The sequence below is a fragment of the Acomys minous genome, assembly GCF_964271855.1.
Source record: "Acomys minous genome assembly, chromosome: 14".
NCBI classification, from domain to species: Eukaryota; Metazoa; Chordata; class Mammalia; order Rodentia; family Muridae; genus Acomys; species Acomys minous.
In genome coordinates this window covers 6,429,274-6,453,839 of record NC_140496.1, presented here as the reverse complement: position 1 = coordinate 6,453,839, position 24,566 = coordinate 6,429,274, and the positions used below count along the sequence as shown (strand labels likewise).

The window sequence follows — 24,566 nt, the reverse complement described above, 5'->3', positions numbered from 1 at the left end:
TTCCATAAGAGAGGAGTTAAGAACTGAGTACCAGGCCGGGCGTGGTGGTGCACGCCTTTAATCCCAGCACTTGGGAGGCAGAGGTGAATCACTGTGAGTTCGAGGCCAGCCTGGTCTACAAATCGAGTCCAGGACAGCCAAGGCTACACAGAGAAACCCTGTCTCAAAAAGAAAAAAAAAACTGAGTAAATACCCTATGGTTGGCGCAAGTCCCCAAGGTGCCCATGTCCTGGTCCTGTGGCATCCTGCTGTGACCGAAGGGAACCTGTGTGTGGTAGTTTGAATGAGAACGGCCCCTAAAGGCCCATACTTGATCAGGAGGTGTGGTGTTGTTGGAGGAAGTGTGTCACTGGGTTTCAGTGCCATGTCTGCTTGCCTGCTGCCATGCTCCCCTCCATGAGAGTCACGGATTGTAGCCTCTGGAACTGTGAGCCCCAAACTAAATGCGTTCTTTTATAAGGTATGGTCATGGCGTTTTGTCACAGCAATAGAGGAATCACCGTGAAGCTGGGCGTGCCAACACATACCTTTAATCCCTGCACTTGGGAGGTGGAGGCGGGTAGATCTCTGTGAGTGTGCAAGGCCGGCCTGACCGACATAGTGAGTCCAGGACAGCCAGAGCTACATAGTGAGACCCTATCTCGGGGGTGGGTGGGGGTGTGGGGGGGGGAGGAGATGGAAGAGGAGGAGGAGGATAAAGGAAGGCAGGCAGGCAGAAGGGTCTCCGTGACAGTCCCTATTGTGACATAAAGGATTCTATGGCTGCCCTCACCATCCCCGCCATGGAGAAAGAGACTTTGCTGATGTCTCAGGCCCCAGTTAGGGTCTTGACATGGGAGCATGCCCAAGGTCATCCAGGGAACCAAAGGTCATTGCAGGGCCCTTTGAGCTGGGAGTCCTGCTCCTGTCAGATGGAACCATAAAGTCGGGCATGGGTCCCAGACACTACACCAGCAGCTCTGACAGTGGAGGGAGAGACCCAGGGGTATGATAGCCACCACAGCCAGGAAGCAGCGACCAGGATCCCTGCTGGAGCATCCACGAGGAAGTGACCCTACTGCACCTGGATGATAGAAGGCCAGTGAACGAATGACCTGGAACTTAAGCCTCCAGCGTGGAGTCAGTGGGGCTTGTTTTGTTTGTTCCTCTTTTGTGGGCATCCTGGAGACAGAACAGGGCGAACCCTTGCCCCCAGACATGTCCCAGCCCTAAAGATGCTTGAAGCCACTGAGTGTGGCAATTGGCTACAGCAGCTACAGCTTCCTCAATACCCCAGGTGAGGTCAGACCACAGTGATAAGCCATGTGGAATGCAGCTTGTCCCTGATGGGACGTCATGTAGGACAATCCGACTTGGATGACATCTGCCTGCTGTGACACGGTACCAGCTAGTAAGGTGCCCAGCTGCCCTGGGCTGCCGCCACTCGCCCATAAAAGATGGGTGTCGGACATGGCGAATTTCCCGAGATCGTCCCCCGATCCAGCTCCTCCTGGCTTTGGGACTGTTGTAAAGGGCTCTGAGCTCCAGGAGCCCGAGTCCCCTAGGTCCTCACATGGCAGAAGTACCTATGATGTCCCCACTGTTGCCAAGAAAGTCCCTGGAGCTGGTGGCCCCTGCTTCTGTTTACAGAGCCCAGTGAATTCTAGCGGCTTCGCTAGAGGTGGGATCCAAGCAACGATCCATCCACAACACCAGCCAGGACTCGCCCACCAGAAACTACCAGAAGCTGCCAGGGCCTTCTGTGGGTGCTTGGGATACTCTGCTGTCTCAGCCACAGATCCCAGAGGATCCCTGGCTCAGGTCTAACCCACTCTGCCTCCACCGCCCTTCTCCCCAGCTGTCCCAGGTGCACAGTGACAGGGTAATGTGGCTTTCAGTTGCTGTCTCATCTGAGCATGCTCGGTGCATTTCAAAATCAGGTCATCCAGTTGAAGCATGAATGAACACATGTGTCCCGTGCGTGTGACGGCACTGTGCTAGCACCATGTGCAGGACAGAAGTGCTGACATGCCACAGCATGGATGGGCCCTGGATCATGGTGCCGAGTGACAGGCCATCACAGATACAAGGTCACATGTCTGTTAGGGTAACAACTCCACAGAGAGAGAACAGACCCTGTTTCTGAGGCTGGGATAAGTGACTGCCAATGGGGACTAAAAGTCCCCAGAGCTGGTAGAGAGAGGTGACAGGTGTCCATCACTGTTTGTGTACCTTGTATATTCAGATATTTAACATAGACCTATGGTAAATCTCAGGTATAGATACTTTATAATTTAAAACTTCACACAAACCTATCCCTGGACTTTGGGGTTCTCTCTTGTGTAACCTTAGTGACCAATGTACAAATGAAAATTTTTGAGACATATAGTCTCACTGTATAGCCCAGTTGGCAGAGTGTTTGCCTAGCATGGAAAAACAAAACCAACCAACCAACAAACAGGTTTGATCCCACCACTGTATAAACTGGGCATGGTGGCCCACGTCTACAATCCTACAACTCAGGAGGATCAGAAGTTCAAGGCCATCCTTAGCTATATAGCAAATTCGAGGCCAGCTGGGGCTACAAGAGATCCTGTTTTAAGAGTAAGCAAACAGCTGTGTGTGGTGACTCATGGCTGTAATCTCAGCTCTCGGGGTGGCAGAGGCAGGGAAATCTCTGTGAGTTGGAGGCCAGCCCGGTCTATAAAGCGAGCCAAGACAGCCAAGTCTATAAAACCTTGTCTCAAAAAACCAAACAGAGAGAGAGAGAGAGAGAGAGAGAGAGAGAGAGTAAATGCCTCTGGAGAGCCCAGCGGGAGCAGAGAGGGGCAGCCATATGCTCAGGGTCTCCCACTCATGGGCCTGTATACCCACATCATGTTGGAAGGTCAGGCATTGTCACTAAGTGCCATCACAAGAGGGTTTAGGGGTGAGTTCCTTAAGCCACCCAGCCTCAGTTTCTCTGAATGTTCAGTGATGACAAGCATCTAGCTGACTTCATTGGTGGTGCTGTGGAGAGAGATGAGGACTGTAGTGTGTCTGTAAGACTGCCGTGGATAACCGTTTCCATGGGAAAGGGCCCAGCTACTCCCTATCTGGTGGATAGGCTGTCCTAGGAGACAGTGACTGTCTCTACATCCCTTGTTCTTCCTCTGGATCAGCTTCCTACAGGAGCTATCAGCTCAGCCTGTGCCCCATCCCACTGTACGCCAGCCCCTGGGCGCCTCCCACAGAGAGCCGCTCCTCTCAGCTCTTGCTCATGGCAGGCTCTGTCTGAAGGGAAGGGAGCTGGGGCCAAGGGCTAGCTCAGCTCCAGTGGGCACCGAGGCAGATGCAGGTTGGCAGGCAGCAGGTCGGGGCAGCAGTCCGGACAGGAGGAATGCCATTCAGCCTACACCAGGTGTTCAGTCAGTCAGAGTCACTTGAAAGAATTCAGTGATGGTGGCCGGCTCCCTGTGGTGCTGCCTTCCACCCAGCTTCTCTTCTCAATAGAGACCCACAAGGCAGCCAGGGATGGAGCCTCACACTGTGCCCACTGCCAGCATGGAGCCTGGGTATCCGTAGGGCTGTGCTTCCCGACTTCCTTGTAGGACAGACAGTGTGCTTGGTCCTCTGGATGCTGTATGAAACTGGAGTACGGGGTCAGTAATGGAGGCTGCTCAGCCATGGCGTACCTGTACATAATGGTGACAGCCTCAGGTTCCAGAGTTCCCTCAGCCAAGCCACAGTGAGTCCAGGAAGTGTAGAAGAAGCACTCTGCCCCTGGCCCAGCACAGGCGCGGAGGCAGGCTACCTGTCGTCACTATGCGCAGGGCTGTACTGCCCCACCCTCACATTGATCTCCATGCTTGGGCCAGTCTTCTGTGAAGACCATGGCTCTGAACTTCCTCCTTCCAGTGGACAGGATTGCTTCCTGTCATCTAATGGGCATGAAAAAGAGAAGTCGCTGGGAGAATGGGGTTGGCTGAGGCCAGTGGCCCATGGAGAGGATGCTGGAGAGCTGCATCCAGTTTGGCTTATCCCACAGTGCTCTGCCCTGTCATCGTGAGAAGGACAAGGTAAATGTGAGTGGGCGGGGCATCAGATCTGAGCCTTGCTCACGTGCTGAGCTACTGGCTACCCCACCCCAATCCCCACCACTGTGTTTCCTTCTTTGTTCTAAAACAAGGCTGGGACCCTCTTTGGCAGGTCAGAAGTTCCCCCAGAGAGTCAGCAAAGGGGTTTCTCATGTAACCCCAGCAGGGGACCTTGAGTGGTTCCTGAACTTTAAGGCCTCAGCTGCCTCTTGGCGCTACCTTGCCTGGCCAAGGGAGCTGAGATGAAACCCTGAAGATACAGTCTAAAGCCTTGAACTCCTGCCTAACCTAGCCACAGCCCCATCCCCAAACATACGAGCTGCTCAACCTGGACCAACTTGGGGTGTCTCTACCACAAGCCCCTGAAGTGAGGCCTCGGGGTTCAGGTTGATCCCTAGGTCTGCTGGCCACAGGCCCTAAGCAGAAGGCTGTTCTGTATGATGGTGGGTCCAGAGCCCTGTGAGAACCCAGGAGTTCTGAAGCAGGCTGCTCCAGGACATTGTTGATGGTAAGGGCCCTCTTATCTCATGCCCTGAGGCCACGTGGAGCTGGGTCACAGTACTGCCCAGGTGCTGAGGAGATATGCACGTGGCCTCTCAGCCCAGGCCTGAGGGACATGTGAACAGTTGCAGCAAGCATAGCCAGGCTATGGCTGCCAACACGTCTTCTCAGATGCTCTGGGCCACTCGGAGTCCAAGCAACCCTCACTAAGGCAGAAGCTGGGATGAGCCTTGACTGGCAGATTTTTGATGAGGGCCTCATTACCTGGGTCGCTTTCAGGACAGAGGCCCCAGAGCTGGCAAACACCCCACATTCCCTTCTTTAGTAATTATCAAAACCGAGTGTCCGGCCCTGCTTTCCCCACCCTGTATTTTATATCGTCTTGTCTGAATGCTCAACCTTCGCTGACCCCATCACTGCTTGCCCCCAGCAGACACAGGGAGGAAACCAGGCTCCGGGGGACATTTTACTGATGCTTCTGGCCACAGGAAAGTAGCCTCAGAAGCTGGGGGTTCACGTGAGAAGTCAAGGAGGAGTGGTTAGATCCAAACTGGAATTTGGGGTCAAATTCCAACCCTGCTCTTCCCCTGTGTGGCTAACTACACCTCCTGCTGTCAGTGCACTGGCCTCCCGCTCAGTGCAGTGCACAGACCAGGTCTGCACCTCTGACACTAGAAGGGGCTGCTTCTCCAGGTGGATATGTGTGTGCACATGCCTATGTGTGCACATCCACTCATACCTGTGTGTAGCTGAGGTAGTAGGCGGCTGTTCCGATGTGTGCCTGTGTCAGAGTGTCTGTGCCAGCAGTTTACTTGTAGTGTGTGACTGAGCACATGTAGTCCATTATCACCTAATGGCTGGTTATCTGAGAGAAGATTGCTACCTGATTTTGAGGGTGTGATGTAACCACGTGCTCCCACAAACTAGCAGCTATGACATCACCGCCCAGCATTGACAGAAATATCACCAAAACCATACTGACCAGGGATATTGTCTCCTGAGGCTCCCTGCAGATGGAAACCATGCATTTCCACTGAGTCCTGTGGGAGAAACAAGGGGACACAGGACGCACCTCACGGAGTCCTGACACATGGCACCCTAGCTCAGCCCAGGTGCTCTCATCCCTTTGAAGGCTTCTTGGGTAAGGACCACAACTTCTGCAAGGTGCAAGGGCTAGGACCAGTGGGATTGTATGGAAGCTGTGAAACCTTGAAGAAGCTTCTAGAAGTGTTCTGCTGTGAGATGAGAGTGGAGCTATGGGTCTCAGCCCGGCACTAGGTGGTGTAGAGCTGGGCCTGGGAGGGCCACACACTCCCTTGCAGCTATGGCTTGGGGCAGTGGGAGAGGGTAGCACTGAAGGGACACTGGGGGCATGCTTGTCCCTCTGCGTCACAGCTTCTGTCCCTGCAGGTGCTTGTTATCTCTCTCTCTCTCTCTCTCTCTCTCTCTCTCTCTGTGTGTGTGTGTGTGTGTGTGTGTGTGTGTGTGTGTTGTGTTCCCTCTCTCTTCTCTCCCCCTCCCTATACAATGGGACTAAAAAACTTGAAAGCACCAGGCATGGTAGCACACACCTTTAATCCCAGCACTCGGGAGGCAGAGGCAGGCGGATCACTGTGAGTTCGAGGCCAGCTTGGTCTACAAAGCAAGTCCAGGACAGCCAAGGCTACACAGAGAAACCCTGTCTCGAAAAAACAACAACAAAAAACCAAGAGCCTTGGAAGCCACCACCAGAGGCAGAGCCAACTGTCACCAGAGTGAGCATTCCTGTCACCTGCAGGTGGATATCACTCAAAGGCCCCTCAGTGAGCAGGAGAAGCTGAGCTGCACCTACAGCCTGGGTCCTGAGCACAGGAGCCTACCTGTTCCTAGTCTTGACATAGAGTGGGGCGAGGCTCAGCTGGGAGGTGGCCCAGTCTAATGGCTCCTTCTCAGCTTGTACCTGTGGACTGAGGACCACACAGCAGGGGAGAGCTCAGCATGTGCTGCTCACTGGGATATAGTGTGAGACACATGTGACTATGCTTCAGGTCAGTGGACAAGCAGCATGTGGCACGCCGGGTCGCTCCCAGGCTGTGTGGAGTTACTTTACTTCCCATTTGACTTATGGGAAACCATGATTCAGTCAGTCCTTCGGAAGCCCAGTAATGAACTCTAGTGTGCCACAAATGTCACTACTAAGGAGCAACTTAGACATGAAGCGTAGGCAGGGAGCTGAGGGGAAACAGAACAAAGGCTGCTGGAGTGAGCAAGGCAGAAGCAAACAGCTTCCCCTCCCCCCCCACCCCCCCACCCCACCCCCACCCCCCGCAAGTCCTCTCATCATCCCAGTAAGGCTGGAGAGGGGAAACTGAGGCATGGAGTAGGCAGAGTGACCAAGATTACTTGTGTATATGGGGAGTCTCTGCAGCATGGACTCTATCATGCTGGGCTGACCGAGGGTCACCCCTCTGCAGCTATAGCTCTTTCCTGTGCGTCATAGCACGTGACCTCAGACCCGGGGAGCACAGAGACAGCATTGTGAGGGCCAGCTAGGCAAGCAGATGGCCCAGAGGTCAGGATTCCCTTGTGCCAAGAGCTCCGACCTTGTATCCTGGGGGTCCCCAGCTGGAAGGCCCACAGGGTCTTCCCACCTAGCCTGGGGCATCCTAGGCGAGGCCCACAAAATAAGACCCTCGTGGGCCTAGATTCTCAAAGGTCCTTTATCTACAGAGAGCTCCACAGGTCTGACCACCAACACTGGGACATCCCAGAGCCCAGCACGAACACTCAGTGTTGTCTTAGTCTGTCTCCTTTATGCTTTTAGGATGGTTAATCTGATCTGTGTGGAAGGGAGCCTCACTATGTTCCGACTCACGCTGTGCTGTTGCACACTTGGTCAAATGTTGTTGGCTATTGAAAAATCAAGTATTTTTAATTCTTGAGAAGTAGGGTGTGTGTGTGTGTGTGTGTGTGTGTGTGTGTGTGTGTGTGTGTGTGTGTTTGGTGAAGTAGGGTCCTGCTGCATAGCTCAGGCTAACCTCAAATTTGTGATTCTCCAGCCTCGGTTCCCTGAGTGCTGAGATTGCAGGTATGTGGCACATCACCTAGCCCAAGTGTTTGCTCACTTACCTAAGATAATGTCTCTCCTTTTCTTGCTAACTTTTCAAGTATCTAAAAACATCTAGATACCCGTCTTTTGTTGGGAGAAAAAGTGTTGCAGATATTCTCCTTAACTCCAGCCTATGTATGTCCCTAATATTTGATTATGAAAATGTTCAAGCATAAAAAACGCTTGAGAGAATTTGACACTGGCCTCCTGCATGCCTGATACCTGAATTCCATAATTGACCATAAGTATACTTGATTTGTCGCCTCTGGGTCCTTTGACACACCCAGCAATCCTTTGGGCCATTTAAAAACAGCAGGGCCTGAAGATTTAACTCAGGTAAAGTATTGGTGTAACACACACATACACACACACATGCACACGCATGTGCACACACACACACACGCACACACGCACACACGCACATATGTACACGCCCTGGATTCCATCCCTGGTTCTGCATACATCTAGGCGTGGTAGCCCACTCCTATAACCTGAGGAGATGGAGACAGGAGGACCAGAAGTTCAAGGTCATCCTCAATACAATATCAAGTTCCAGGACAGGCCAGGCTCAAAAAAAAAAAAAAGTTTGTGTGTGCACATGCGCAGGAACTTGCACGTGTGCAGATATCAGCAACAGTGGCAGATTCTACACACATTACTCAGAGCTCCAACATGTCACTAGCTTGGAGGTCACTGTGGTCATTATTTCTTGGTTTCTCTGATGCGATGGAATGTGCTGATCTTGCTGAATACTGTGTAAGTGGCTCACTCCTATGGTCTCAACACCTGAGAGCCTAAGGTAAGAGGATTGTCAAAATCTGTGGCTGCCGAAGAGAAAGCTCAGCCAGTAGAATTCTTTGTTGTTCAAGCACGAGGACTTGAGTGCCCCACTCAAGCATGAACCTCAAAATTCACATGAGAAACGGGCACTGTGGCATGTGTTATTGGGGGAGGTGGAGGCAGGGGAATCGCTGGAACTTGCCAGTCAGCCTACCACAACCAGTAAGCTTTAGCTGGATGAAAAAGACCATGTCTCAGAAAAAAAAAAAAGGTGTCTGTCTTTGTCTATCCCTGTGTGTGTATGTGTGTGTGTGCACACGTGCATGCGTGTGTGCATGTACACACTTACAAATAAAAGAAAGAAATGTGTGGCCCCTCAGCACACAAATGAACGCCCCTGGTGAATTCTGCCCAGTATGAACCAAACATGGCCAAGGGAGAAAGCATCACCACTCCTCAGCAGTGTCACAGTTTTAGCCATGGGGGAAGCATCCCATCTGTGCTCACCTTGGAGTGTGTGGAGTCCTCTGGTACCCCCACCATTTATTGAAAAGCTTTCTCCCCGTTGGGTGGCCTTGGCACTCCCTTTTGATAAGCAGTATCCCAGAGGTAAGTGTTGATGCTGAGTGGCCCACCTGTTGACCAGCTTGCTCTCCCCTGTATCGGTGCCACCCCTGCCCCTAGATCTGAAGTGTTCCCTCCGGCTCAGGTGGAAGGGGCCTCATCCCAGCTGGGCACCACCAGGAAGTCATGTAACCTTAGTAGGTAGAGCCCAGAGGGCATACTTTGGGTGACCTTGCCTGAAGGGGAGAGTGGGACCCAGGCCCTTCCTTCTGTCTTTTGCTTCCTGGGCCATGAGCTAGATGTCTAAGTCCAGCCACACATTCCCTGCCCCTACAAGCTGCTGCATCAGCACCAGGGCCTGGAAGTGATGGGGCCACCCAGCCACAGACTGGAGCTGGGAACCAAAATGAATCCATCCTCTTCACACTCTCTTTCCGGCCTCTTATGGCAAGTGGATCTCTAAGGACCAATCAGTGTGCAAGTCACTGATGCACAGGTCTAGACTGTCTGTTTGTACGCCAGAGAAAAGGGATCTGCCACAGTCCAGTGACCAACAACCAACACCAGCCTTGGATGCTCAGTTGTAGCAAATGTTGTGTGCTGCAGCCTTTTCATCCAGAAGCTGTGGAAAGACCTCCATCCTCGTTTGAGGGGTTCTGCGCTCAGGCTTTTGTGTTTGCTTGTGGGTCTCCCTCAGGCCACCCCTGAGATTTGCAGGTAGAACAACAGATTCAAAACAGTTCAAGTGTCCTCACTGGAGTAGAATAATTGTTTGGCAGCAATAAATCACTTTCCCACTAAAAGAGGTCGTGTCATCCACACACAGACGAGCAAACGCCAAGCTGCTAGAGTTCCTCGACAGGAAATGTGCTGTGTTGCTATTTCCTGACAGTAACTTGCTTGATGTTACTGATTTGTCCTTCTGCCTCGGTTCCCCAGAACCCGCCCAGTCTTCTACTTAAGAAAGAACATGTCATCCTTACAGAGGGCTCTGTATTTTGCAATTGCCTTTTGAAAGAAGCACTTTTGGGGGGGGAACAGTTCTTGTTTTTATTTTGAGACAGGGTCCCTCTATTATGTAGCTCTGGCTGCCCTGGAACTCGCTATATAGAACAGGCTGGGCTTGAACTCACAGACATCCACCTGTTTTGCTCAAAGCCTAAACCTATGTTTTCTCCCTTTGTGTCCCCTCAGAACTGGCTTGTCTGTGCTCGGCTAAGGTTTGTTAAGTAAATGGAGTAAACGCACATGTTCTGCATTTTGATAACACGAAGAAATGCGTTAGCAGCTGACCTTTGGAAGTGAGTATCCGAGTTCACTTTAAAGATGAGAACAGTGAAGGCGCTGGAGAGCTTAAGCCCAAGGTCCCAAACCTAGTTAGTGGCGGGGCTGGGATTTGCACGTGGTCTGACTGTCTCCGAAGCCTGGCCTAGTTTCCTCAAGGAAGCCCAGGAAGAAGGCCCTCAGGCCCTCTGCTCTGGAAGCCTGTGCACTGCGGAACAGGAAATCTGGGTGGGGAGCCTTCAGAGGGGAACGTGCGTGGTGCACTCAAGCAGGCGTTTCTAAGGCAGGGCGTGTGGCTCCCACCACCTATGCTGTGTGAGCGTTCTTTGTGCTGGAGTTGATACGAGCGCATCGACCACCCACTATGCACCAGGCACCGCTGGTCCCAGGGGCACCTTCCTGGGCTTGACACACAGCTAGCTGGCCACCAGCTGGCCTCTGGCTCTGATCTCTGGGGTCCGGGGCTCATGTCCTCATCTGGAATTCAGAACAATGCGATGAAGACTCCAGCTTTCCAAGACACATAGTTATGAAAACACAAGAGCACAGCTCTCCCAAGCAGCTCCTCTCCGGTGAACTCAGTGGACCTGAGCTGGCGCAAACAGACCAGCATTCTTACCCCCAGCCAGAGTCCACGCACAAGTCCCCTGTGCCCACAGATGAAAGCATCCCCGTCCCAGCTTAATTCCGGATGAGTATCCTCCCTCCAAATTATGAGAGGAAATTCAATATTATTTTAGGACTTGCCTTTGCATAATAGCCGCGGAGAGAAGAACAATCCGGGGCTTATGTCAAACACAAACAAGCTGCTCCCTCGGCTGATGGCCCCAATTCTGCCCAGGCAGGGAGCTGGGCATCGAGGAGCCGTAACTTTCTGGCTAGCTCAAGCGCAGGTCACAGCCATGTGAATACATGGTAGCAAGGACAGGGACGGACAAAAGAACGAAAGGCCCCAGTACTTGCTGGACAAAGCTAGGGATCCTCCTGGGCTTGGGCTTGGCCTAGACCCCTTGTACAGGCTCTATGTGGCCCTTTTGTCTTGAGCATCTGGCTAAGTCAGAGCTACAGCCTAGGAGGAAGCATGGCTGCAGAGTATCCCTGGAGAGCTTGGTAGTAGAGGATGTGCCTGTGGGCGTGGTTCTGGGAGGCTTATGGGTGTGGCCGTGGCTCTGCCTCAATTGCTTCTTACACTCAGAAGGAGGTCTGAGCAGCCAGTCTTCGCAAGTGGAGTGGCTGGGGCTTCTGGACAGGGTGTGGCATCGCGGATCCTCCTGGACCCTCAAACCAGAGAGTCCCCTGGCTCCAACTATAAGCCAACCTTTCCTTCCAGGTAGGCAGGACAACACAGGGCTCCCTCTGCCCCGCCTGCATCATCGTGTCCAGCCTGATGTGCACCCGTGTGCAGGTGACATTCCCCTTCCAGGAGTTCCTTGGCATGCTTTGGTTTGTAAGATGGGGGACAGCTCAGGACAGGGGTCACCGTTGCCATTCTGCTTAGCAGGAAGCAGCCAAGCCATGGGGGCAGGGGGGGCAACATAGAGTTGAAGTCATCCCGTAGCCCTCTGCTGGGTGGCCCTGTACCCGCCCCCCATAGAGGAGGTGCTAGATAATTCAAGTCAAGTTCCAGAAGACCCTGGCGGCGGTAGCACACACTTTAATCCCAGCACTCAGGAGGCAGAGGCAGAGGCAGGCAGATCTCTTAGTTTGAGGCCAGCTTGGTCTACAGAGTGAGGTTCCAGGACAGCCAGGGCTACAGAGACAGACCCTGTCTGGAAAAACAAAAACAAATTCACACGACGGTCCTCACAGCCATTCTAATGTGGGGACGGCTCCCCCGACCTCATTCTCAGCTGATGAAGCAAGCTCACTCTAGCTACACCCGGTAGACATGAGCCAAGGGGTGAGGAAGCTCCGCCACAGGACCCCTGAGCCATCATGAAGTAAAGGCAAGCTGCTCAGACTCGTTCCTATTCTTGTTGCTGTGGGGACATGATTGACCAAAGCAACATAAGGGAGAAGGGTTTATTCGGGCTCACCCTAGTGTGAGGGGACCATCAGTCATGTGGGAAAGACTTGGTGGCAGGAGCCTGAGGCAGCTGGTCACGTGGCATCCACTGGCAGGAAGCAGACGAACGCAACACTCAGCTCTTCTCCTCAGCCCAGGGATGGCTCTGCGGCACTGAGGTCTCCCCAGGTTAAAACCCCCCTCAGAAGCAGGCTCAGAGGTTTGTCTCCCAGGTGATTTTAGATCCAGTCAAGACTGGAGAGACGGGTCAGTGGTTAAGAGCCCTGTCGTCTGCTCTTCCAGAGGTCCTGAGTTCAATTCCCAGCAACCACATGGTGGCCCCACAACCACCTATAATGTGATCTGATGCCCTCTTCTGACCTGCAAGGGTACATGCAGATAGAGCACACATACATAAAATAAATAATCTTCAAAAAACAAAAAACTGGCCATCACACTGTTTGGTCACACTCTAAAGCCATGTCTGTCTGCCTCTGCCGCTCAGGGTCCTGGCACTAGCCAGCCTGGGCAATAATTCTTTGACCCCCATGGGCTCTAAGCCAAGCCTGCTGCTTTTATTGGCATTGTTTTCCTGTTTCAGAAGCACTGTGATTTACACAAAGGTTAGAAACAGCAGCAGGGCCTAGCAGACAGGTTCTGCATCCCAGAAGCCCTTGCCCTCAGCTGACCTGGCTACAATATTCCTACCACTCCTAGGAGTAAATTTTAGTCTTCGTACTGCCTTTGAATAAAAGTAGTGCCAGACTGGGGCCCAGTGCCATGGTAGGGCACTTGCCTGGTGGGTGGGATCCCTGGGTCCCATGCCCAGTCCAGGAAAACAGTGTAGATGCCTCTCATAACAGTTTTTTATTCCTATGTGTTGGGGACTATTCACTGTAGTGGGGGCAGGGGGCGTGGCTTTCAGGCTTTCATTGTTTTTATTTCTGGCCACAGCCTGTTTATTCAAGCCACTTGTCTATGGACTGCCTCCTGTCTATGGCCTCCAGCTCTAACCTGGAGTCGTGAGGAGTTAAGTGGCTGGTCCCCCTCATCACCAAGCTGTGTCATCCTCAAAGTGAGTTCAGGGAATGGAACAGCTATCTCTGAGTGTTCCAGAAAATGCCGGGTGTGACTGTTCCCTCTCTAGCCCTAACCAGCCTGCAGGTGGTGCTATGCCTTAACAACATATTAGAGAAAATCATGCAATTTCACTTAACTACTGAAAGGGGGGTTGGTGCCCACAGTGCTATGGCCTCTCACATTCCTCACATGTCCCCTGTCTGGGCTGACAGCTGTCTTGAGGACAATGATGTGTGACCTCCTGCCCCCCCCCCCAAAACTATGGGATGATGAAGCATGGGGCCTGGCAGCATCTGTACCTAACTGATAGGAATCAGCCACAGACAACCCAGGCCCAGCAAGCTGGCACCAGTCAGCCAGACCCACCCACACCAGAGAACTATCAGTGCCCTGTGGATCTGCAGTGCCAATAGGATAGCCATCTGTTGTGGGAGTGATTGTTATGCGGCAAAAACTAACCGCTACAACATCCCACAGATATTGCTTCATCTCAATCTTGAGACTGAGCTGCTTGGTCTCTCCTGAGGCAGGCATAGAAGACACTGCTTAATAGGTACCATTCTTCAGGAAAGAAAAGATCAGGGGCTGGAGAGATGGCTCAGCGGTTAAGAGCACTGACTGTTCTTCCAGAGGTCATGACTTCAATTCCCGGCACCCACATGGTGGCTCACAACCATCGGTAATGTGATCTGATACCCTCCTCTGGCCTGCAGATGTACATGCAGGCAGAGCTATGTATACATAATAATAAATAATAAATCTTTTAAAAAAGAAAAGAAAAGATGAGCACCAGTGACACAGTCTTACCCTGAGACCCTCACACAGCCAAGGGCCCGCCCCTCTCACCTGATGCAGTTGTCAGTGGCTTGGAACACATCCTTGACCTCTGACAGAAGCCCTTCAGGTCCGACCATCATTGTGATGATCTCTGCAAGGAGAGGTGATCTTCTGGGTCCCAAGCTAAGCTCTGCAGAGGCAGAACTCAAGCCCAGGTCTCCCACAAGTAAGTCGGAGCATCAATCTGCCAACAAAACACCCATTCTCGGGCCACATGTAGCCTGTCCTCCTTGGCCTAGTTTTTTCTCAGTGACATTACTAATGACTGGATGCTGCTTGTTGCTTATTCTCTATTTGCAGTGCTCAGTTTAGGACCCTGGACGTCTCAATGCTCTGGGACATCCTTATTGCTACCTCCTTCACCTTTGTCCTCTTGCCATCCTCAGCCCCATCTTCCTTACGTCACCACCACCACCTCCTCCAGTGGCGGCAGCACCACCACTAACATCACCAGCATCATCACCAGCATCACCACCACCATCACCACCACCATCAGGTGTCATCACCACCACCACTATCCTCACCCTAACCACTACTGTCATCAGCAACGTTGTCACCACTACCACCACCATCATCACCATCATACCCTCACTGTCAGTCACTGCAGCAGGAGCACTGTGGTCCCCCTCACCATCATCCCCATCATTACCAGCAGTAAAAGCATCATCACCATCATCCCATCCCATCAGTATCGTTATCGACACCATAGTCAATCACCATGTCATCACTGTAATCCCCGATCCTCATAATCACTGCCCATCAGAACTGTCATCACCATCACTGTCACCATCATTGCTGGCATCATTATCACTGTCATCACCATCTTTGTTACTATTGTCACCAGTATCATCAACCTCGACACCATCGTCTTCTCTACCCCTCACCACCTTCATCATATTGGGATGAAAACACCACCTGCTGGCTCTGTGTCTGGTACTCATAAGCACTTTGTATTGTTTCAGTGAATCTCATGACTACCCTTTGAGATGGTTTCTATGTTAATCCTACCTTTCAAATGAAAAGGCTGAAATTTCTAGGTTGGGAAATGCAACTTGGCCAAGTTCCACAGCTGCAGCAGGCAGGGGTGGCCCTCCTGCCCTGGCCACCATTGCACAGACTCCCTATAAGGGGTCTTGCAGTGAGACTGTGGAAGCAGGCTGTGGGTAGTCAAATAAGAAGGGTACAGGAGAGCCGGCTGATAGGAACAGAGTGTCGAATTTGCCATCAAGACGGGATGCTGAGCTACCCTTGCGGGGACAACAGGGTGACATGCAGGTGGCATTTTGAGGCTTCTGGTCTAAAGAGCTTATAAAGCCCGCTTCAGGGAAGGAACCCTGTCTGTGCCTCCTCCGTGGCATCTCTTCTTCCCTACTCAGTTTCTGTGTCTGAGATATGAAAAGCCTAGCGTAAGCTGCGTCCCTGAGGCGCTGGGACCGCTCTCCTCATGACTACACTCATGATGTGTCCACTTTAGGTCAAGCACAGAGGGCTCTCTGGTAGTTCAGTCTTCATGAGAAGGTTTTAAAGGAGAGAAAGAGCTTCTAGTGTCCCTGACGAGAGCACTCCAGGCCCGGGAGTGAGTGTGGTGTGCGGAGGGGCGAGGTGGATCCGATCCTCTCGGCTGTGGTGAATAACTGCTCACAATCAGGCCTCCGCCGTGGAGTAGACAGAAGTGCGCACTACCTGGGGTCCAGCCGAGGAGGCGGGGGCACAGACGGCTTCAGGCCGTAGCCTGTGTGGGTCCTGAAGAGTAAGTAAGAGTCTTCCCAGCTTAGCAGAGGTTGTAGGATGAAGGGAATTTTCCAAGAAAGAGGAACATGAAACATAGAGTCACCAAGGAGTAAGGGACAAAGGAGTGCTGGGGTGACAAACAGCAGCTCAGGCAGCTTGAGTTGGGGTGAGGAAAATGATCCTGAGACCACTGCAGCTGAGAATGGGTCCTTCCTGTGGGGGCCAGGAAGCCACGTGGCACTACTGAGAGGGGACGTGGCCCTACAGTCTGCACTTTAGAAGGCTTGCCTGTGGAGTCTGTGAGCATTTCTGTAAATGTCTGGTTGAGTGACACCCCCCTCCCCCGTTAGCAATCACATCGTGACTAGAGTGTTGGTGGCTTGGCCGCTGTGCGCTGAGGCCTCATGGCAGACAGCCTGATGTCTGCCACGCTAACAGGGCTATGTGCACGGACAGGCGGCATGGTGAGGGTGGGCTTGGTGCTGAAATGGGCTCCGAAGCGTGGTGAGTGATTGACATCGTGAGGCTTCTTATGATAATAAATTCTAGTTTGTGGCCAGTGTAGAAATGTGGGGAGTGGGAGAGAAAACAAGTCACCCACAAAAGCCACGGAAGGAGCCAGGGCGATGACGGCTCAGTGAGTAAAATGAATAAGCTGAGGACAGTGCCGCTCTCAGGCTCGGGGCTCCCTGCAGCTCACCAGCCAGACTGTCTAGACAATTGGCGAGTCTAGGGTCAGCAGAAGGCCTTGCCTAAAATTAAGACAGAAAGTGGTAGAGGACACCCAGCATCAGCCTCTGGCCTACACGCACACACGTACACGCACACACGTACACATACATGCACAAGCACCCGCACACACGCGCGCGCGCGGGCGCACACACACACACATGCATGCACACGCACATATACCTGGGCCATCATCTGAGTACTCAAAGCAGGTCGTCCTTATTCCCTTTGCAGACAAGGTGGGGAAACTGAGGCATGGGCAGGCAAGGCAGTATTAGGATTTGAACCTGAAGCCTCTCAAGCTTGTGACCCCTTGGCAGTGAGATTGACAAGTTCCTAGGCCCAGGTCTTTTTTTTTTTAACAAGATTTATTTATTTATTTATTTATTACTTTTACAATATCCTGCCTGCATGTATGCCAGCAGGCCAGAAGAAGGCACCAGATTTCACTACAGATGGTTATGAGCCACCATGTGGTTGCTGGGAATTGAACTCAGGACCTCTGGAAGAGCAGACAGTGCTCTTAACTTCTGAGCCATCTCTCCAGCCCCCTAGGTCCAGGTCTTGGCAAGAAGCGCCCCAGGGGCCAGAGCTTACATCATTATCACCGTGGAGTCCGTAATCCTACTTGAAGATTCAGCTTGTTCTTCTTAGTTTCCTTTTGCCTGTTTTTGCATTTCTGTTCATATATTCATTCAACAAACACAGGCTATCCTACATGCCTAGCACACTCTGGGCCCTCGAATCACTGCCTCTGGCTGGACTGAGGCCATCCGCCTTCACTGTTGCACAGAAGGAAGTCTGCTGACTGCTATCCTATCCAGGTAAAGTCAGAGGGCACCATTGTTCAGGCTATAGCAGCAGGTGGCAAACCGGAAGCTTGGTTTTTCTATAGTGTCGCCAAAGGAAAGAGGTGCTGGCTGCCTTGAGTCTGGCTGGCGTGGGTGGATAAGTTATCTGGAGAGAGAAAGATCCCAGGAACCTTGCCACATTTTTTTCTAAAAGAATGTTGGAAGTGTCCGTGGCCAGGTATGGAAAAGACAGCTTGGGCACACTGAGGCCATTCAGGGTGCTGACGCAGGCCCAGGTGGCAGAGAGAAGGACGCTGCTGTTCACCGCAGCCCCTCAATGAGCCAGTTGTCTGCACACTCAGTGGGCACCCTGCAGATGAACAAAAACACTCCTCAAAGTGCCTTTCACACAGACCTTCCACACAAGCCTTCCCTGGCACCCCAAGTGAGTGACAGAGAAGGACAGGTAGAGCCACAGGATCACAGAAAAATAAAGGCCTGATGGTTTGGTATCCAAGTCCCTTCACGAGCCGGCTTGGGATGCAGAGGAGGGATGGAGGCTGGCCCCAGGCTGCTGGCCCTCTTTTCCCTGCCCAAGGAACTGCCACTCCTTGGACCCAGCCTGGTGCCTCAGCCAGGCCTCTCTCTGGCTGTGACTCATGAAAGAGCCCATTCATGCCCTGGCTGCTGGCTTGGGTTACTGCAGCCGCTGCCGTCCACTGCTTCTGTTTTCTTTTCATTCGAACCGCAGTCCCGAAGGTCTGTGCTTGGCTGAGTCAGGGATGCTCCAGAATGGGTGTCTGGACAGAAGAGCCCCCCCCCCATAGGCCCCTGCACATGGCAGATGGGGAAACTGAGGCCACATGGCCACAGAGTATAGTGGTGGTTTGGCCTTAAGCCACCAGCCGCTATGGTAGCTCAGACACTCAGAGGGGCTCAGGGGCAGCCAGGAGGCAGGCCCTGAGCTGACAAACGCTTATTTCCAGCAAAGTTCTGGCTTCTTTTAGAAATGCCCAGGGCCTCTAGGGACCCAGCCTCCTATCCCACACACAGGAACAGGGTTTACCAGGGATGAGAGAATGAAGGGTCTGGCACAGACCTGGCTCCTGCAGCATAGCAGCCTCAGCCATTTCTAAGGAATTTCCAGGGGTTCATGCAGGTGTTTGGGACCTTCACACCCCTGTGGAGAAAAGGTGACAAAGACTTCAGGCAGCGCCCATGAGAAGCCCTGTGGGACCTCAGAGGGAAGGTTTGCTGAAGGAGTAGGTGTTAGCCTAGGAGTCCTTAGACTTGGGGTTAAAAGGCTGCTGAGCCTCACACACAGAAAGAAGGCCTCTGCCATGGAAGGTCAGTGGCCTGGCCCAGCCACGTGCAAGTGAATATGGGTAGCTACGCGTCGTCCATGTCTGAATCGCTCTTAGAGAGGATATCTTTGCCTGCCCCCTCTTTTTTTTTTTTAAAAAAAAATGGGACCACTTGGAAGCTAGGCAGAAAAAGTCATGCTCAGGGCTCTGAGTCATGCGCCACCATCTGACTGGAATGTCTCCTGGCCCAGCAGCTATTCACTCAACACTCACCCGCCCTAGCTGGGCCTGACCAGCATGGCTTCTGAATTCAGATGGGATCAGGGTGGTATGACCATGGATCCCTCCTTCCTCCCTTCCCTCCCCATCCCTCAGTCCCTCCTTCCTCCCTTCCCTCCAACCTTTTCACCACTATCCTTCCTCTCTTCATCCTCTTTTTCTTCTCCCTCCCCTCTCCCTGTTCCCACTCAAGGTACAACAGGCCCCTTATAATACGCAGCGCTAGGAGATGAGCTGGGAGCAGCACCGAGGCTTTATTCATTCCTATTTGATTTCCTTCCTCTACCCCAGAGCCTGTATTTTGTTTTTGGATGCCGGGGGGGAACCTTGGCTCCAGCCATGACCAGACACTCAGGCCCAGGGTAGGGTAGCCTTGGGCATCAGAGAAAGCTGTTGCCAGGGCTGGCACCTCACATCTTCAAGAGGTCCACATGCTCCTCCTGATCTTGACCCCAGGGTCCCGCCTATGGCAGGGCATGTGAGGACAGTGACATGACGGTCTCTGTCTGGCAGCTCAGCCCTCCTGACTAGGGGCTGTCGAGATGGCTGCCAACCAGAAGAGCAAGTGGGGATTCAGAGAGGTTGCTGATTTCCCCCAAGGACACAGAGCTGGCAGGAAGTGGGGGTTGGGAGGTGGGGGAAGCGTGGAGCCAGGGCCTCTAGTGAACTCTCTGGATGGCTACAGACCTGAGCTTCCGAATTTACCAGTGGGATCTACTGGAGCACGTGAGTCTGCTTCCCTTCAGCCCCACAGATGCTCCACTCGGCACTTGGCCTGGTGGTGGTTCCTAGAGATCCTCCTCACGAGGAACAGGCCCAAGACAGAGAGTGTGCGTCCACCTAGGCATGCATCCCATGAGGTAGGAGTGCCACTGTCCCTTTGGCTTCTCTGCTACCTGAGGTGCTCAGCTGGCCAAGGCAAGGGAAGCTTGACACCAAGCCTAGGGCCCAGGCTGTTCCCAGTCTACCCTGGCCTCGGTGAGGAGGCAAGACAGGTAAAATAGTGTAAAGGTTGTGCCCAGTGTGCTCCACCTACCTCCCATGCCTCTTTCTGCGTAGGCTGGTTGCCTTGTCCAGCCTCAGTTTCTCCACTCTAGTAGCTGGCTTCGAAAATGCTGGGAGGAATCCAAAGGGCCTGCAGTTGCTCAGGTCCCTCTGTTTGGGGCTGGTCTATGGGTGGCGCTTATCATCACTTATTGCAATGCTTGGTGTCCTGATGCCCCCAAATGTGTCTGGTGCAAGCACGTAGGGCAGGGAGACCTGGCCTTCAAGGGTGTGTGTGTGTGTGTGTGTGTGTGAGAGAGAGAGAGAGAGAGAGAGAGAGAGAGAGAGAGAGAGAGAGAGAGAGACATTTGACCACAGGCTGAGGTAGCTAGGGTCAAGCTTGCTGGCGGGTGACAGTGTGGTCCTGGAATCTGCCAGAGGCGTCTGCTCCTCCTCCCGCTGCCCTGTGCTGGCACTGTGGTTTGTTTCTGCATCATGAAGAAGTCAAGGCGATGACTCAGGAGCAGTGCTGGCTCCCGGAGCCAGGAAGCCTCTGCCAGAGGGCAGCCGGAGCTGGTTTTCAGTGCTAGGTTAAGTAGGGGCTTGGTCAGGGCCAGAGACCCGGACTTTATCAACGTGGCTGGACAAATCAAGTTAGCCACTCTGGCTGGGCCACGATTGCCCTGGAGAACAGAGGCTCAGGACTCCCATCCCTTCCCAAACACTTCATGCTGGGGTGGAAGGCAGGATCAGAGAGGCCCATGCTCTGCAGGAGCCTCTTTTCTGCCCATCAGGTATACGTGTGTTCCTAGCCTCTCCTCCACTGTCAGGAACCCTGGCCCTTGCTCAGAACTGACAGGAGGAGGTAAAGCTACTAGAGATAAGCCCAAGACATCCATGAAGACCCCGTCACCCTGAAAAGCCACGTAACTGTATTCTTGTGCTCACATGACTGATGTGTAGAGCCAGAGGAGACCTTGCCCCAGCCATCCCATGCACACTGAGGCCTCACAGCATCATGATGGCCTCACGGTGCCAACCTGAACATCACCAGTCAGTCACAGGTAGGTGTGGAAGAGGGTGCAGGCTTCCTCCAATCAGAGGACTAAAGACAGCACAGGAGCCTGGAAAGAGCCAGCAGCTGGCAGCACAGAGGAACCCTGCCTTGCTTATGGCCTCCTGGGCAGTAGAGCAGAGTCATAGGCCTCACATCTGCCTGGCTCCAGGAAACACAGGGCCCATCCACTAGTATGGCTGTGGCAACAGATGTAGGCACCAGTGACCTTGTCTACTGTGTCTGTAGCCTTCACACATATATATGCACACACATATATATATGTGCACACACACACATGCATATGTATGCACAGATACACATACACACGCACAGGCATATGCCCGTGCACACACAAACCCACTGGTGTATTTTGAAATCCTGATCTTTCTTAAAGTCAAAACAGACACCAAAGGGGAAAGAAGGTAATGTTTTCCAAGGTCTCCAGGGTGAGGACTCCAGCAGTTGGACTGGAAAGCCCGGGTGCTGGTGCACGCCCTCTCTTACAGTTGCTCAGACCCTTCCTGGGTGTTTCTGAGGAGCAGGAGATCCAGAGTCCCCAGACCCAGAACGATACTGCAGAAATGTGATCAGAGTCCAAGAGCTGGGGTACAGGGCAAGGTGGGGGCCTCCATTCACATTTGGAGCCATTTGTGGCTCACTCTCACTTGCCATGCTGAGCAGTCCCAGGAAGATCAACTTTGCTCTGCAGTTCCCTGCAGCTCAGAGCAGATCACAGGTGAGCTGTTCAGTTTCCCAGGAAGCAGCCTTGCTTTGCATGATAAAGGTGTTCCCAGGAGCAGTGAAACAGGAACTTCAGAGTAGCGGGTAGACCCACTGTGGGGGTTGGGGGGGGGGGACGGTTGAAGGGCTCACTCTGACAGGGCCTCTTTCCGTGAAGGGCCTTCACTTGGTCCTTTACAGTTGAGAAGCCCACACATCCGTGGTCAGTGACCTGGTTCATCTCAAGTGGGGAAAGGGCTCAACGATCCTATCTCTTTGTGGACCTGGGTCTGTGAGCTCCCATCTCTGCCTGTGCATGCCTATGGAGACCAGAGATCGGCCGCAGGTGTCATTTATCAAATGCTGTCCGCTTCATTTTGGGAGACCGGGTCTCTCGTTCGCCCTGGAATTCACCATGTAGGCTACACTGCCTGGCCAGCCAGCCCCAGGGATCTACCTGGCTCTGCTTCCCTAGCACTGGGGTTTCAAATGCACCCCATACCTTGCTTTTTACCCACTGGTGGGCCGTCAAACTCAGGTCCTCGGGTAGAGCTAAACATCTTTGTTTTGTTTTGGTTTGTTTGTTTGATTTTTCAAGACAGGGTTTCTCTGTGTAGCCTTGTCTGTCCTGGTCTCACTTTGTAGACCAAGCTGGCCTCAAATTTACAGAGCTGTGCCTGCCTCTGCCTCCAGAGTGCTGGGATTACAGGTGTGTAGACAAAACCTGGCTGAGCTCAACAACATAACCTCTTCCGGTTTGGGGGCCTCTGCCAGGTCCCTAATCACTGAAGCTTAGGTTCATATGTTGGATGTAGCACTTGGTCAGGTGATCTTAAAGGAGCCTCTCCCTCTCTAGGGACCTAAATGGCTCCATCCTCTCCTCAGTGTGTTTCAGTGAGGCCAGTCCCAGGCTGGATGGTGGCCCAGCAGGAAGCCACCAGGGTGTGTGACTGCAAGCTCCGCTTCCATGACAAGAATCCCCTGGACATCTACTCCATCAGCGCCTTGGAATGTCAGATTTGTGTGTATTGTTGCAGAGTAGGGTGAGGGGGGGGGACACTCAAGCTAGTTTCCCCTAAACAGGTGCCACCTGTGACCCCGGCCCTGACCTTCTGGGCCAGAAGCCAGAGGAAGAGGTTTAGATGCTTTTGGTGTCCCAGAGACTGGGAGGAGCGAGGGACGGATAGAGCTGCGACTGGAAGCCACACGGTGGAATGGTAGCAGCCTGTTCCAAAGTTGCGCCAAAGCCAGGCTTTCCGCCCAGCGGCGTGCCAGCTGCAGGACTGGCCAAGGAGCGTGGAGGGGGGTTGGTGGCCGGGGAGAGAGTTTCCCACCAGGCCGGCGTGGCTAGGTGGATCCCATGAAACCAACACCTAGGAAAAGCCGTGCTAAAAATAGCCGGGGCGGGGCGGGGGGCAAGCGTGTAACCCAAGCCGGGCGCTGCTGTCGGGCTGCGCGTCCAGCCTCCGCGCGAGCGCTGCCCGCGGACCGGCCCGGGAGGCGGCCCTCTGCTCGCACCCCGCCCCAGGCGCAGCGCGGCGGCTCGGTGCCCGGCGGGCGGGCGGCCGGGGCGCTGCGGGCGGGGATGAGCGCTGGGGCTACGCGGGCCGGGCGCGGGCGCCCCGCGCGTCCCGGGAACTGGAGCTACGCGCGTCCGGGGCGGAGGTGAGTGCGCGGAGCTGGGGTGTGCGGGACGGGTGCGGTCACCGAGCTGCACTCAGGGCACACGGCCGGCCTCGGGTTCCCACTCACAGACGAGTTGCAAGCGCCCAGCACCGAACTCGGGGCGGCCCGACTGGGGCTGAGAGAGTGGTTGGCGATGTCGCCAGACGCTTTACGAAGCGCAGAGCAGGCATCGCCAGAGCCCCGGGGAGTCGGAGCCACGGGGCTGAGGGAGGTAGCTCATTCATTGCGACTTGGAGGCGTTAGTCTGCTCCCCACCCGCCGGTCGCTCAGGACACCCTAAGGTCCAATTCCGAGGGCAGGATGGGATCCTGCTAGGGGATTTGAGGGTCGCCACGATGTTGCTTCCGCCAGGAGGCCCATCGCGCCCCCACCCACCCTGTGCTTTGGGGCAGCTCCGCTGGAGGAGTCCACGGACTTAAGCTAAGCGGACCGCGGGGACACTGCGCCCCTCGTGGTGATGGCGGGAAGGGGAGGGTATCGGGATTCATCCGGACTTGCAGTGGCCGCCCAGACCCCGTCCTGCACCCTGGACCCCGGGGTGGAAACAGCGATGCACACAGGAGACAGTGGAAACGAAGCGGGGCGGCTGGGCTGCTCGTGGGGCTCCGCTCCAGCTGAGGCAATTGACTGTTTCCTTGTGGGGCCCTTGTGAACGGACTGTGCCACGTGTTACTACTGCGTTTACTCTTCAGTCGCAAGATGGGTGGAACCCCATGCTCTATATGAAGAAAGTGAGGGTCAGAGTGGCCTGTGTTGCGCAGCTGGAAAGCAGCGGAGGTGCTGACAGCGTGTCCCCATACTGCCAGTTGACTCTGGTCCAGTTCCGCTTGGTAGAGGGACAAAGGTGTGTCGAGGCCTCCGTGTCCTCCACTGTCCCATCTGTCTTGACTCAGCCAACACCCAAGTCCGGAAAATAACAAGACAAGCAAGTAGAACGCATGGGCGTATTGACAGGGCTAGTCAGGGAGAGCAGGAGCTGGCCACGAGTCCCTTTAGGATGGCAGCTTTCTGCCACAAGCTTGGCCTGGCCGCTCCCAAACAGCTGGGCAGTGCCAAGAGAGCGTGTCTTCCTTATTGTGAGCCAGAGAAGG

The 24,566-nt window shown here is 53.7% G+C and overlaps 1 protein-coding gene across 2 annotated transcripts in view; it reads left to right on the top strand.

Moving 5' to 3' along the window:
• ZNF469 (zinc finger protein 469) overlaps nt 1–24,566 on the top strand; it is a 228,451-nt gene that overhangs the window by 165,429 nt on the left and 38,456 nt on the right. Inside the window, exon 1 of one of the 2 annotated variants that reach the window (XM_084756897.1) lies at nt 23,315–23,454. The exons of the other annotated variant lie outside the window; for it this stretch is intronic. The gene's annotated coding sequence lies outside the window, so the exon portion shown is untranslated. Of the gene's footprint in view, nt 1–23,314; nt 23,455–24,566 lie in introns of those variants that run through there. 2 annotated transcript variants of the gene reach the window in all.